The 14,744-nt window shown below is 42.7% G+C and overlaps 1 pseudogene; it reads right to left on the minus strand.

Annotated features, from left to right (window-relative positions):
- Positions 1–1,683: 1,683 nt before the first annotated feature.
- Positions 1,684–14,029, minus strand: LOC139408029 (uncharacterized; annotated as a pseudogene).
- Between the last annotated feature and the right edge of the window lie 715 nt (positions 14,030–14,744).

Below are 14,744 nucleotides of genomic sequence, written 5' to 3' on the forward strand. Positions count from 1 at the left end.
GCTTCAAACATAAAGATATAAAACTGTATTTTTTTGTGAAGAATCAACAACAAGTGGGACACAAACATGAAGTGGAACGACATTTATTGGTTATTTCAAACTTTTTTAACAAATCAAAAACTGAAAAATTGGGCGTGCAAAATTATTCAGCCCCCTTAAGTTAATACTTTGTAGCGCCACCTTTTGCTGCGATTACAGCTGTAAGTCGCTTGGGGTATGTCTCTATCAGTTTTGCACATCGAGAGACTGAAATTTTTTCCCATTCCTCCTTGCAAAACAGCTCGAGCTCAGTGAGGTTGGATGGAGAGCATTTGTGAACAGCAGTTTTCAGTTCTTTCCACAGATTCTCGATTGGATTCAGGTCTGGACTTTGACTTGGCCATTCTAACACCTGGATATGTTTATTTTTGAACCATTCCATTGTAGATTTTGCTTTATGTTTTGGATCATTGTCTTGTTGGAAGACAAATCTCCGTCCCAGTCTCAGGTCTTTTGCAGACTCCATCAGGTTTTCTTCCAGAATGGTCCTGTATTTGGCTCCATCCATCTTCCCATCAATTTTAACCATCTTCCCTGTCCCTGCTGAAGAAAAGCAGGCCCAAACCATGATGCTGCCACCACCATGTTTGACAGTGGGGATGGTGTGTTCAGCTGTGTTGCTTTTACGCCAAACATAACGTTTTGCATTGTTGCCAAAAAGTTCCATTTTGGTTTCATCTGACCAGAGCACCTTCTTCCACATGTTTGGTGTGTCTCCCAGGTGGCTTGTGGCAAACTTTAAACGACACTTTTTATGGATATCTTTAAGAAATGGCTTTCTTCTTGCCACTCTTCCATAAAGGCCAGATTTGTGCAATATACAACTGATTGTTGTCCTATGGACAGAGTCTCCCACCTCAGCTGTAGATCTCTGCAGTTCATCCAGAGTGATCATGGGCCTCTTGGCTGCATCTCTGATCAGTCTTCTCCTTGTATGAGCTGAAAGTTTAGAGGGACGGCCAGGTCTTGGTAGATTTGCAGTGGTCTGATACTCCTTCCATTTCAATATTATCGCTTGCACAGTGCTCCTTGGGATGTTTAAAGCTTGGGAAATCTTTTTGTATCCAAATCCGGCTTTAAACTTCTTCACAACAGTATCTCGGACCTGCCTGGTGTGTTCCTTGTTCTTCATGATGCTCTCTGCGCTTTTGACGGACCTCTGAGACTATCACAGTGCAGGTGCATTTATACGGAGACTTGATTACACACAGGTGGATTGTATTTATCATCATTAGTCATTTAGGTCAACATTGGATCATTCAGAGATCCTCACTGAACTTCTGGAGAGAGTATGCTGCACTGAAAGTAAAGGGGCGGAATAATTTTTCACGCCCAATTTTTCAGTTTTTGATTTGTTAAAAAAGTTTGAAATATCCAATAAATGTCGTTCCACTTCATGATTGTGTCCCACTTGTTGTTGATTCTTCACAAAAAAATACAGTTTTATATCTTTATGTTTGAAGCCTGAAATGTGGCAAAAGGTCGCAAAGTTCAAGGGGGCCGAATACTTTCGCAAGGCACTGTATAATGATAACAGAGGTTTCTGGGTACATTCTGGAGAACCGAGGCTCTACTTTACCTTGGGAGATCTTGGTGTCAAACTCCAGCAGAGGGTAGAGGTTGTCAGGCAGCACCCGTGTGAACCTAGGAGTTCTGCTCCAGGAAAATCCAGTGATGGACCAGCCTCTTCCTTTTGAGGAAGCTCTGCACGTGCCCTCGGTACACCGCATTGCCTGACACAATGTACTGCCTGAGGGATGACCAGAGAGATGCACTCCAGACATTTCTAATGGCCATATGGCTAATATGAATGAATATTAAGTAATGACAGAAAATGCATGACAAAAATGTTTTATCAATTCCAAAATGGTCATATTCCTGATACAAATGAAACACTTAATGAAAGAGTGAAACAAACACAGAAAATCCATTCATGAATAGGTGGGTGGCCCTGAATTGAGACACCTTGGAGTAGCAATGAAAGAGTATTTTCAGTCCTTTCTTCCATCCAATCTCTACTGTGAGCGTCATTATTTTCAAAGCAGGGATGAATTTCACATGATCAAACCACATAGGGACAGGAGAACAACAGAATGTGCAAGAAAACGGAGTAAATGGGTGACTCCATGAAGGCAATTTGTCATCTCTTAGAAGAAAGAAAAAAAACTGTGCCCAAAGTAACTTTCAGAGAGCTCAAGTTATTCTCTCCACAGTGCCTTAAATTTGGATTAAGCGAATGCGTAATGACTCGCCCAGACAGGATGGAGACTCTGAATACTAAGGGCATTGAAAATATTACATTGATAATACCATGGTGAAAGATTTTTTTATTCACAAGTGGTTATTACATTTAGTCCTGCAGCCAGTCAGTGTTTCATTTAGACTCCTGTAACTTCAAAGAGGTGCAATCTGTGATTGAAACATCCCTGTTTTTTTATTTTTTATTAATTAAATGCCTCAAGAATTTAGTTCAACTGTCTAAAGCCATCAGAACCCCGAAAAATAAGCTTGTTTTATACCTTTGTTTATAATAACATTGTTAATAAAACACTGTATAGCTTCAAAACATGGTTAAAACTATAATCTCATGGATGGTTCTTGCATTCACAGCTCTGTAGATTAATTTGAGAATGGTCTCCAGGCACAGCCCTAAACTGTTTGCTAAATCTGTGGCGGGGTGTCTGGTTTGAACTATAGATTACCACTTTAAGAAGGCAGGGGGAAAAAAACACAATGAGCCTGGAAAAATGTAATTCATCCCTGGGGCAAAAGATTCAGCCTCTGAGTTATGGGCTTCTGTTGAACTCCTCTGTATAGGTCGAGGGGATGAGCAGTCTTGAAGTTCAAACATATCATTGACTGACAGTGGATAGTGCTGGGTCCTGTGCTGCAGGCAATGTGTTTGAAGCTACCAGCTGTGCCCTGATTACACAGCACTCTCTCCCCAGGCTTCAAAGCATAGCTAACGAGTTTTTAACCAACTAACAGTATAGCTCCATATTCCCTCTCAATAGGATCTGAAACGCATAAGAGTTAGGCAGGATGCCATATATACCGTACCCCCGGGGTATTTTGAAATACCCTGGTATGATTTTCAATACCATTGAAAAAAATTACTTTAAATTTTACATTTTAATATTTAATTTATCAATTAAAACGGTCAAAAAGATGAAAAAGCTCTGTTGCAAAGATAAATTTCTCAAGCAAGAATTTCACTGGGACTGTCTGGGAGAGGTCTGAGTCAAGAGGGGAAAACTGAAAACCATCTGTTATTGGTAGAGAGGTTTGGAACTCTTTCTTATTGGTCCATTCACCATTTACTGGCTGATGAGATCACCAGGCAGGCCAAATCTCCATCCCACTAGAACAGGCAGAAATGTCTAGTAATCTTTTCAAACAGCTTTTACACTAAAAGGGCAGTATCATTTTCACAGTATTATTCCAACCTCAGCGTGGAAATATACATAACAACACAGGGAAACGTTTGACTGCACTGGGCCTTTAAACTGCAACCACTTATTTGCTTTGACCTCAAAGTGCTTTCACCACACCGTCCCACTAGTTTATATTATAATATGCTTGCATGCACTCATTAGCATTTTACATGTTTGCTAACCGTCGGACTACAGAGGCTTAGTGTAGTCCTGGGATGGCACAAGGACGGTATGACAATCTGGATACCGCTCAAGCCTAACCCTGATTAGTTATCTGGATCTGATTAACTCTACAGAACAAAAATATAAACGCAACGTGTAAATTGTTGGTGTCATGTTTCATGAGCTGAAATAAAATATCCCAGAAACGTTCCAGACGCACAAAAAGCGTATTTGTGCAAAAATATGTATACATCACTGTTAGTGAGCATTTCTCCTTTGCCAAGACAACCACAGGCAACGTGTAACAACGCCAGCCCAGGACCTCCACATCCAGCTTCTTCACCTGCAGCATAGTCTGAGACCAGCCACCCGGACAGCTGATATAACTGTGAATTTCTGCACAAACAGTCAGAAACTGTCTCAGGGAAGCTCATCTGTGTGCTCGTTGTCCTCACTATGGTCTTGACCAGACTGCAATTTGGCACCGTAACTGACTTCAGTGGGCAAATGCTCACTTTCGAAGGCCACTGTCATGCTGGAGAAGTGTGGATGAATCCCGGTTTCAACTGAACTGGGCAGATGGCAGACAGCGTGTATGGAATCGTGGGGTGAGTGGTTTGCTGATGTCAACGTTGTGACCAGTGTTCCATGGTGGAGGTGGGGTTATGGTATGGGCAGGCTGAGATCCTGAGGCCCGCCAATATCCAGCAACTTCGCACAGCCATTGAAGAGGAGTGGGACAACATTCCACAGGCCACAAGCCTGATTAAATTCTATGCTAAGAAGATGGGTCACGCTGCATGAGGCAAACAGTTGCCACACCAGATACTGACTGGTTTCCTGATCCACGGCCCTACCTATGTTTTTTTTAAGGTATCTGTGACGAACAGATGCATATCTGTATTCCCATTCATATGAAATCCATAGATTAATGAATTCATTTAAATTGGCGGATTTCCTTACATGAACTGAAACTCAGTAAAATCTTTGAAATTGTTACATGTTGCATTTTTCTTCTGTGTAATAATCACATACTTGTAGTAGGACAGTCTCTCGATTTTTTTCCAGTTGATGGCAGTCTCTTTAGGGTGCACACTTGGGCCATCTGGACCTTGGCCACCTGCCAGAACCTCTTGTGCTCCACCAGGGTCTCCTGCATCTCCCTCAGCAGCAGGTACACGCCCTCCAGGGTGTCCTCGTACACCTGCACTCAGTCAATCCCTAATCCATCTGTAACGGTTCTCCTCGTCATCTGAGGAAGAGTTGTCAAGATCGGACCAATGCGCAGCGTGGTAGGTGTCTATGTTAATATTTAATAAATCAACTGAATACTGAATAACAAAACAACAAAGAGAGTGAAACGAAACAGTCCTGTAAGGTGCAAACACACAAAACAGAAGACAACTACCCACAAATCAAGTGGGAAAAACAGGCTACCTAAGTATGATTCTCAACCAGAGACAATGTTTGACAGCTGCCTCTGATTGAGAACCATTCCAGGCCAAACACATAGAAAACCAAAACTAGAACAACACATAGAATGCCCACCCCAACTCACGTCCTGACCAACCTAAACAAGAAACATAACAAAGGAACTAAGGTGACACCATCAGACAATCATAAAGTAGAATTTAGGAATATCTAACACTACAGCAGTCTATATGCCACTGTAATCCAAGCGAATTCCTAATGCCAAAGTAAAGTGTTTTTCCAATTCTATACATCAAGTAAACTAGCTGGGAAAAAACAATCCCATCCATAATTGCTCATACAAACCACTAATGTGCCAATATGATTGTATAAATTGTATTGATAACACTGTCCTTGACTGTATCGCTGGCTATTGCTATAGAGTACAAGCCTGCAGCTAGCCTGTATTCACACATGAAGTGTAATTGAGTGGGACATGCATTGATATGTCTATAATCCATTTAGCAGGACATTACATGGGTCTAGGCGCTTCCTGCAGCCTGCTCAAGCTGTGACCTGTGAAATCACCAGCACAGAGCTGATGATCTGGAGATGCTTAACGGAAGGAGATGCACACTGATGGAATACTAAAGACACCACTGAATAAATGCCAAAAATGTCATTTGTATACAAGCAGTTTGGCAAAGGAAATGATCATTGTCCTCCATAATGTTGAAAAGAGTCAGGCATCTCTCATCTTTTTATCAATAGTGTTGACAAAAACACAAGGAGTGCTTTCATTTCGGTAGGTGCACTACACATTACACTCCACTAATGTTCCCTGAAATTTAGTAATTTAGAGAGTGACTGCCGCTAAAAACCAACTAATCCCTTACCTGTGACATCGAGTCAGAGACATTTATTCTAGTGTCAAAACTGACTACAAAGTGTAAATAGGATCATTTTGGTCAAAGTCAGTGTAGTCTAAAACTGAGTTTGAAACCTCTGCATCACTACGAGTAAATTAAGGTTGTGTTTGGATTACAATTAGTCCCCTTTTTCCAAGCTCCACGTGCTAATCACCCATCCGCCCACTTCGCTTTCCTTCATTAAATGGGGCTCAGATGTTTCATTACCCCCAACCAACGTGTTCAAAGGATCACAGCCATTTGGGACTGAAAAGCCCTACGATGCAATGCATGCCTCCAGCAGGATGCACCAGCCTGGTCTCATAGACTAGTCGTAACATAGTAAATATTAGGGCCTCCCGAGTGGCGCAGCAGTCTAAGGGAGACCAATAAGTGGTGACCGGTAGACCCATGTGGCTTCGACCTTCGCATGGCTCTCGACCTTCGCCTTCCCCGAGTCTGTAGGGGAGTTGCAGCAATGGGACAAGACTGTAAATACAAATTGGATGTCATGAAAAAGCGGTAAAGAAAAACACAAAAATTAGTATGATGTGCTAACTTTGGTTTGGTTACTTAAGACAGGTTACTTAAGGCCAAAACGGGTAAGGTGGTTGGTCGGGGTGGATGAGTGGGCGTATATCGCAAACGTCTAGCAACCCAAATGTTGCCTGTTTGAAATCTCTACCTAGCTCAATACAACTCGGATTTGGCTTAGAAACACGATAACATTTCAAAAGGTAAATCATTTGTAGAAAAACCTTTTGTCGTGATTGTGATGTGGCCAGATTGACTTTAGATACAGTAGCTATAATTTTATCCAGCTAACTAAGATAGAGGGGACCACCGTATTTTAGCTAGCTAACATTAGCATTACTAGCTATTTGACAAACTTGTGCGTGATGGGACAAGGACATCCCTGCCAGCCAAACCCTCCCCTAACCCGGACAACGCTGGGCTAATTTTGCGCTGCCTCATGGGTCTCCCGGTCACCACTCATGGGTCTCCCGGTCGCGGCCGGCTGGACAGAGCATGGACTCAAACCAGGATCTCTAGTAACAGCAAAATGCAACATCGAAAGTAAATTTGACAACATAATAAAGCTAAGTTATTTCCTACCAATTATGTTCATTCCACTCCAAGTTAGCAATTGTAATCTAGACAAAACAGTCACATTATTCTCTGAGGTGCCTAGCATATTTAATGCACAAATAAATATTGGCTGAAACTATGGTGGTACTAGCTAACTCATGTGACTACAACAGACTACAACTAACTAGCAGCAACAAACTCAAACCAACACAGGGCCATAGCAAAACACGTCACAGCTGGTTGGTTGCAAAGTGTAACAGCATCACTGGCCTGAATCTAATCCAATCTGGAGCTAGTCCGTCTACATCAGTAAAGCATAGAATTAGCTTCTAAACCAGATTACGTTTCTCAAGCATGGTTTATTATTGAAGGATGATGACAATCATTTAACCTGTTTTTCTGTTAGACAAAGTGGACAGTTGGGTGCCAGAGTGATCCCCTGGTCATGAATGGATGCTGGGACCTAACAGACGCAGCAAAGGTGGGTATCATAACATGTCCAGCAATGTGATTGCAATGGTTTAGCAACCTCAAAATAATTTCATTCACTGTTCACTTACCATGTTCACAGCTTGTCAAGCAAGACCTCAGAATGAAAGTGTGAAATGTGACAAGTACCCTTGTGACACCGCCTCCATTGTTGCCAGAGTCTCCCTCAACTCCAATGAAAAGGACACATCATCATGAGGCCTCTGATAGTGACCAGAGTTACTGCCTTGATGAAAGACTGCTTCATCGACGACAGGTAGTGTGTTATGTGAGAAGTTGTATTCAAAGATACAATACCCAGCTTGATAAAATAGTAGGCCAATTCCCCAGCCAAGCAGATACAACTAGTAGTCATTTTGCATTAGCGTTGTCCTTTCTTTAGAACCAAAATGCAATTTACCACTTAGCTGTCTAATATAAATCACCTTGTCACAGATTCTCCCAGTCAACACCACCTCATAAGATTGCCTGCTGCAGTTGTTCAAGAGATACCAGTTTGAGCCGAACATGCAGCACAGAGAAGACCAACAAGGAAGCCCTCATCAGCATCATGCAGACATGCCCTCGCTGTGAGCATTCCTAGGAATGTTGGCAAGTATCCGGCCAGCGGCAACAGCTTTCACAGGCTCATCATTTGTAGAAATACAGAAGGTAAACCACTTCATTTGATACATTTGATAACCCAATTGTGAAACAATTGATGTAAACTGACATTTGTTGCTTATTTTCTACTTCTTGGGTGCATATAACTGCCAGGGCATAACCTAGTCTGGTAGAACCAGCCTGATTGCTGTGTTCAACATTCTATTTCACTGCACATTTATGATATCTGGAGTGAAACAGAAAGGTGAATGAAGCGATCAGGTTGGTTCCCCCAGGCTAATCATAACCATTATTGATCAGTGGTGTAAAGTACTTAAGTAAAAATACTTTAAAGTACTACATAAACAGTTTGTGGTATCTGTACTTTATTTAACTGTTGATATTTTTGACAACTTTTACTTTTACTTCACTACATTCCTAAAGAAAATAACTCCATATATTTTCCCTGACACCCAAAAGTACTCGTTACATGTAGAGGGCTTAGCAGGACAGGGAAATGGTCCAGTTCACACACTTACCAAGGGAACACGTGGTCATCCCTACTGCCTCTGATCTGGCGGACTCACTAAAAACTATTGCATAGTTTGTCAATGATGTCTGACTGTTGGAGTGTACACCTTGGCTATCCGTACATTTTAAAATCAAGAACATGGTGCCATCTGCTTTTCTTGATGTAAGAGATTTGAAATGATTCATACTTTTACTACTTAAGTATACTTTAACATATACATTTACTTTTGATACTTAAGTATATTTAGAAGCAAATACTTTTACTTAAGTAGTATTTCACTGGGTGACTTTCACTTTTACTTGAGTAACTTTCTATTAAGGTATCTATACTTTTTACTCAAGTTTGACAACTGGGTACTTCTTTCATCACTGCCATTGATCATGTAAATCAGTGTTCTGTCTGTCCGTCCGTCCGTCCGGTCGGTCGGTCGACCGATCAGTATCTTTGAGGAGGGGCCAGGAGCTGATCTATGCTGCTATAGCCATCACTGGGGGCTCTGGGAAAGACCTCACCACCTGCTCACCAACGTTTGTCAAAGTCCAGACTGACAGACGGGCTTGATACCGATGTCTTTAAATGGAGATAGACCTGGAAGAAGGCATCACATTTTTTACTAGACAACTTTTACTTAGTCCTTTCTTATTATTGAATTGAATGGTATCAGTCAATATGGGGAGGGAGAAACCCTGTGTATTCTGCACCAGGATCAGGGAACTCCTGTTGTATATGGGACACCACACGACCACTGGCATGTTTGCCAAGATAGCCCCATTACCACCAGACAAAATGCCGATAGGCACAGTATCTGTATCAGCTGGGAATGCACTTAACAATTAAGGCCACCAGTGGATTGCACATGGAGAAATAGTTTTCCACCGTCTGAATTCCTGGGAAGAAGGAGAATAGACACTTGGCATGAAAGCCAGTGGCCTTTGTTCAAGACCTGTCATAGTACAACAGATAGCAGAGCAGAACACAGGATAACGCACTATAGAAGAGCCGCAGTGTCAAGGGAGAGGCTTATTCATTTCCCTACTCACTGCATCCAATTAATAATGTATAAAGAAGTGATACCATTAACAGTAATAGGTCAAGGTGGTATGATATTATTCTTGGGGCATAGAAATTGAAAATAACCATAATGTGTGAAGAATATTTATGAGCACGCAAGAGTGGGTGCCCGTTCTAAAACAAATCCAGAGTAAGCACAAGGTTTGATCCACTCAGCGCAGTCAATCGAATCAGAGTGCCATGACTGTGCATAACGTTAGCATAAAGTAGAATAAAAGTATAGGGCGAGGGCAACATCTCAAAGCGTTACTCACTGACAGGGCCGTCGCCCCGGGCCAGCTTCCCACTCCAGTAGTCGCCCCGGGCCAGCTTCCCACTCCAGTAGTCGCCCCGGGCCAGCTTCCCACTCCAGTAGACGGTGGTGATGCGTTAGAGTGAGGCCAGGTAGTGGACGTCACACAGCGTGCCTCCCCAGGACGCCACCTTCCTCCTGCTTTGCTTCCGCCACTGTAGGCCCTGAGCTGCCTGTCGAAGGACAACGGCTGTTGCCATGAGGTAAAGAGCCACTGGAATCGACACTGGATGTAATGACTGAACATGGTCTCCAGCTCATGGTGGTCTGGTAGAGAGGGGGGGGGGGGGGGCTGCTTCAGCGTAGAAACCTTTAGCACAAGTGGATGCACTGCAAGTCAAGGGTGAAATTGCATTTATGCTCTAATACATGGATAACGCCACAACAGTCCCCATCTAAATCTAGTGGAGACCAAAATCTACAGGGAAAACAGGACTCGTTTTGAAATGAACACAGATCCATTCCTTTCTGCCACTTACAGAAATGTAGAGTTTGTAAAAATGTATTTTAGGAACATGAAATAGAACATACAGTATACGTGTAAGGGAGGCCTTTAGGTCATTAGCTCCCATTAACATTGCCCTGCCCATAGGCCAATGCAGTTGAATTCAGATGGTGTATGAAGGGTAGGACTAGTGCTCCAGTTCGGAGGGTACAGTATAACATAATAATCCGGAGGGAGACAGCTCGGAGACTGAAACCATTTGTGACTAGTTTCCGCTCCCCACATCACCAGCCGATAAAAACACTTTGAAGCGACTCAGCAGTGCAAAAAATTGGATAACCTTTTTTTCCTCAACGGCTTCAATCATAGAAAGACTGCCTGTAATAAACCAAAATCCTGCAAGCGGATACAGCTCAAAAGTTTCTCCAGAGTAAAATGCCAATGTCGAGCTTCCCAGTACAGCATTCTAAAGATTGGATATGATGAGTCAGATGAGGGCTCTGCTTTGAGGATGAAATCAACTCATTGCTTACAGGTGTGGTGTCAAACTACTGAAAAAGAACTAAACATGTTTTCTTTATCCATTGGGAACAACCATGTTCCTGGCCGGAATTCACACATAACTTGGCCATAGCCACGTCACAACAGTCACGAGCCTTCATCTGCACTGCCAAAAAGTCCATCTGTATAACAAATCTGGCATGCAGCTCATATCAGGCAATAAAGGACATTACCACCTTTGAATCCCATTGCGTTCACAGTGAAGAATCTCATTATAATTCATAACTGGCTGTGGAAAGCAGACTAGCAGTCCTAAAATTGATCCCTGCAAAGGTAAAAAATGGTATGCCCCATATGACCTTGCCTAATAAATCAGACTGAAACCAATTCACAGTCTTGTGCACGTGCCTTTGGTCACAAGCAAACAAATCTTGATTGGCACCCAGAGAGAAAGACCTACGTTTTGAAGTCTGTTTAACAATATTTCCCGTGGATATTTTGTCTCAAATTGACACACAAGTACCAACCCATGGACAATCGGCAAAGTAAGTTCAAATCATTTTAGTCAACATTTGTGTCAGACAAGGGACGTTTAGGATTTTTCTATGTAAATATGCGTGGTTATGCCTGCACAATGGAAGGCATCGGGATCACATATGACCTACCATAGTTCTGTAGTTGGTTGAGTACATGCTGGAAAACGTTGGCAATGTTTCTGTGATGCTCAAGAGCAGTGGTGTAAAGTACTTAAGTAAAAATACTTTAAGTAGTTTTTGGGGTATCTGTACTTTACTTTAATATTTATGTTTGGCGCAGTGGTTAAGGGCGCTGTACCCTGGGTTCGCGCCCAGGCTCTGTCGTAACCGGCCGCGACCGGGAGGTCCGTGGGGCGACGCACAATTGGCCTAGCGTCGTCCGGGTTAGGGAGGGATTGGTCGGTAGGGATCTCCTTGTCTCATCGCGCACCAGCGACTCCTGTGGCGGGCCGGGCGCAGTGCGCGCTAGCCAAGGTTGCCAGGTGCACGGTGTAGCCTTTGACACATTGGTGCGGCTGGCTTCCGGGTTGGATGCGCGCTGTGTTAAGAAGCAGTACGGCTGGTTGGGTTGTGTATCGGAGGACGCATGACATTCAGCCTTCGTCTCTCCCGAGCTCGTACGGGAGTTGTAGCAATGAGACAAGATAGTAGCTACTACAACAATTGGACACCACGAAATTGGGGAGAAAAAAGGGGTAATATAAAAAAATATATATAATTTTTTTTTTTATATGTTTGACTACTTTTACTTGAAAATAAAATAAAAGAGAGCCGCACACTCTAGGAGCTCAGATGCAAAAATTTAACAAACACCATCACCAAACACCAAACACCATCAGATATAATTCATAGCAAACAGTGCACTGTTTTAATCAGATTAAATATAATAGAACAGATTAACCGGAATGTCATTCACTCTCACGGGATGGGTTGCCAAAAATATCTAACTGAAAGCCACATATGTCACTGTCCTTCAATAGCTATATGCACCATGCCACTGCTTATTTCATTTGTTCATTTAGTAAGCAAGATAGCTCATAATCCAGTGCATTTTATCACAGTCAACACATCTGTATTTTAGCTTTAAAAAAGCCAAATTCTCTCTTAGCCCATGGCAAAATGTGTAGAATAGCGTGAAATAAGATATAAAACTACACATTTTCCTTTGCCCCATGGCAAAATGTTTAGTGTTGCAGGAAATAAGCTATAAAACTGCAAATTGTTCTCTTTGCCCATGGCAAAATATTATGGGTAACAATGCGTCACAATGGGTAAATTAAGGTTGGGTTTTGATTTGAGGATGTACATTTTGCCCAACAACATGGGTGAACAGCTGCGATGATTGTTCTCTATCCAATAGCATAAACAGCGAGACAGACTTGCCCAGCAGCCAGACTTTGTTTACATTAGACAACACATCGCACATTTAGTTTACTTGAGAAATACTGCACCAAACACCTTGAATGTAAAATGTGCAAATAAAACATACTCGGCAAAAACGTCAAATTGATTACAGATTTCTTGTTCTTAAATTCATTCTGGTGATCTTGAGGAAGTGAACTAGGCTTCCACATCTACAGTATGTTATTGGGGACAAACATTAATCAAACAGGACCACCTTGAAGACTACAATCTTGTTTTTCTAATGAGCAACAGAAAAACACATGTTCAGTGACTCTATAACACAACGGGTGGCAACTCTTTGGCACCAAACTGACAATAGATATAGAACTTCACAACTTCCTAAAAATAAATGGACTCACCTTGGATATGACCTTCCAACACATCCTTCTCAATTCCCAATAAGCTCTCTGTGTCAGAGCAGGGCAGTCTCATTGAGGGCAGATGAAACATTTCCTCCAGAACCAGCCACTGGGTCCAGTGCTTGTGTGATGGGAACGGAATGTCTGCAAACAGCTTCTCCTGGAGTGGCCGGTTACAGTGCAGTCTTGGCTGTGATGGAGCAGTTGACGGTGACAAACGGGACTCCAAATAACGTCTGTGTAAAGAGGAAAAGCCACAAGTGATGAACGTGAACTTTATTCATTCACAAAAAAGGATCAGCATATCTCGGTTCCATCTAAAAACAATTACTAAAGTCTAATACTACTAATATAAAAAAAATACCTTTTACATTACCTGTAAGTGTCTTGTCCAGAGTGAGTTGCAGGAACAAATTCGAAACAAGGTTCAGCAGGTGCTCCCAACCCTCAAGAGAGACGTGGAATCCAGCTGCCATAGGTTGAGAATAAAGACTTTGTCACTCAAGTCTAGTATCCCCGTGTTTGAGCTTTCATGTGTGTACTCCCGTTGCCTGCTTTCTTCTTTGACCTCAAACGAGGTCGCGGATTAAAGAGAACACTGTCCCTGCAACTCATTCTCTCATCTCCCGTCGTGCATTTTTGCCACCTGCCATAGTCAGCCATTCTTGAGAGGGATCTAACATTTAGGAACGTACCATTGTTGCAGTCAAAAGGGGAAGTAACCTGGGAATGTCGCACCTGGGTACGGGGAATGCTTGATTGAGTTTGCCCGGCATGCCGTGAGCTACACTACATGACCAAAAAGTATGTGGACACCAGCTCGTTGAACATCTCATTCCAAAATCATGGCCATTAATATGGAGTTGGTCCCCCCTTTGCTGCTATAACAGTCTCCACTCTTCTGGGAAGACTTTCCACTAGATGTTGGAACATTGCTGCAGGGACTTGTTTCCATTCAGCCACAAGAGCATTGGTGAGGTCGGGCACTGATGTTGGGCGATTAAGCCTAGTTCGCAGTCGGCATTCCAATTCATCCCAAAGTGGTTCAATGTGGTTGAGGTCAGGGCTCTGTGCAGGCCAGTCAAGTTCTTCCACTCCAATCTCGACAAACCATTTCTGTATGAACCTTGCTCTGTGCATGGGGCCATTGTCATGCTGAAACAGGAAAGGGCCTTTCCCAAACTGTTGCCACAAAGTTGGAAGCACAGAATCGTCTATAATGTCCTTGTATGCTGTAGCTTTAAGATTTCCTATCACTGGAACAAAGGGGTCTAGCCCGTATGATGAAAAACAGCCCCAGATCATTATTCCTCCTCCACCAAACTTCATAATTGACACTATGGTAGCGTTCTCCTGGCATCCGCCAAACCCAGATTTGTCCATCGGACTACCATGAAGCGTGATTCGTCACTCCACAGAATGAGCTTCAATGGCGGCAAGCTTTACACCACTCCAGCCGACGCTTGGAATTGCGTATGGTGTGCGGCTACT

This window comes from Oncorhynchus clarkii, chromosome 4 (genome assembly GCF_045791955.1).
Source record: "Oncorhynchus clarkii lewisi isolate Uvic-CL-2024 chromosome 4, UVic_Ocla_1.0, whole genome shotgun sequence".
Lineage (NCBI taxonomy): Eukaryota > Metazoa > Chordata > Actinopteri > Salmoniformes > Salmonidae > Oncorhynchus > Oncorhynchus clarkii.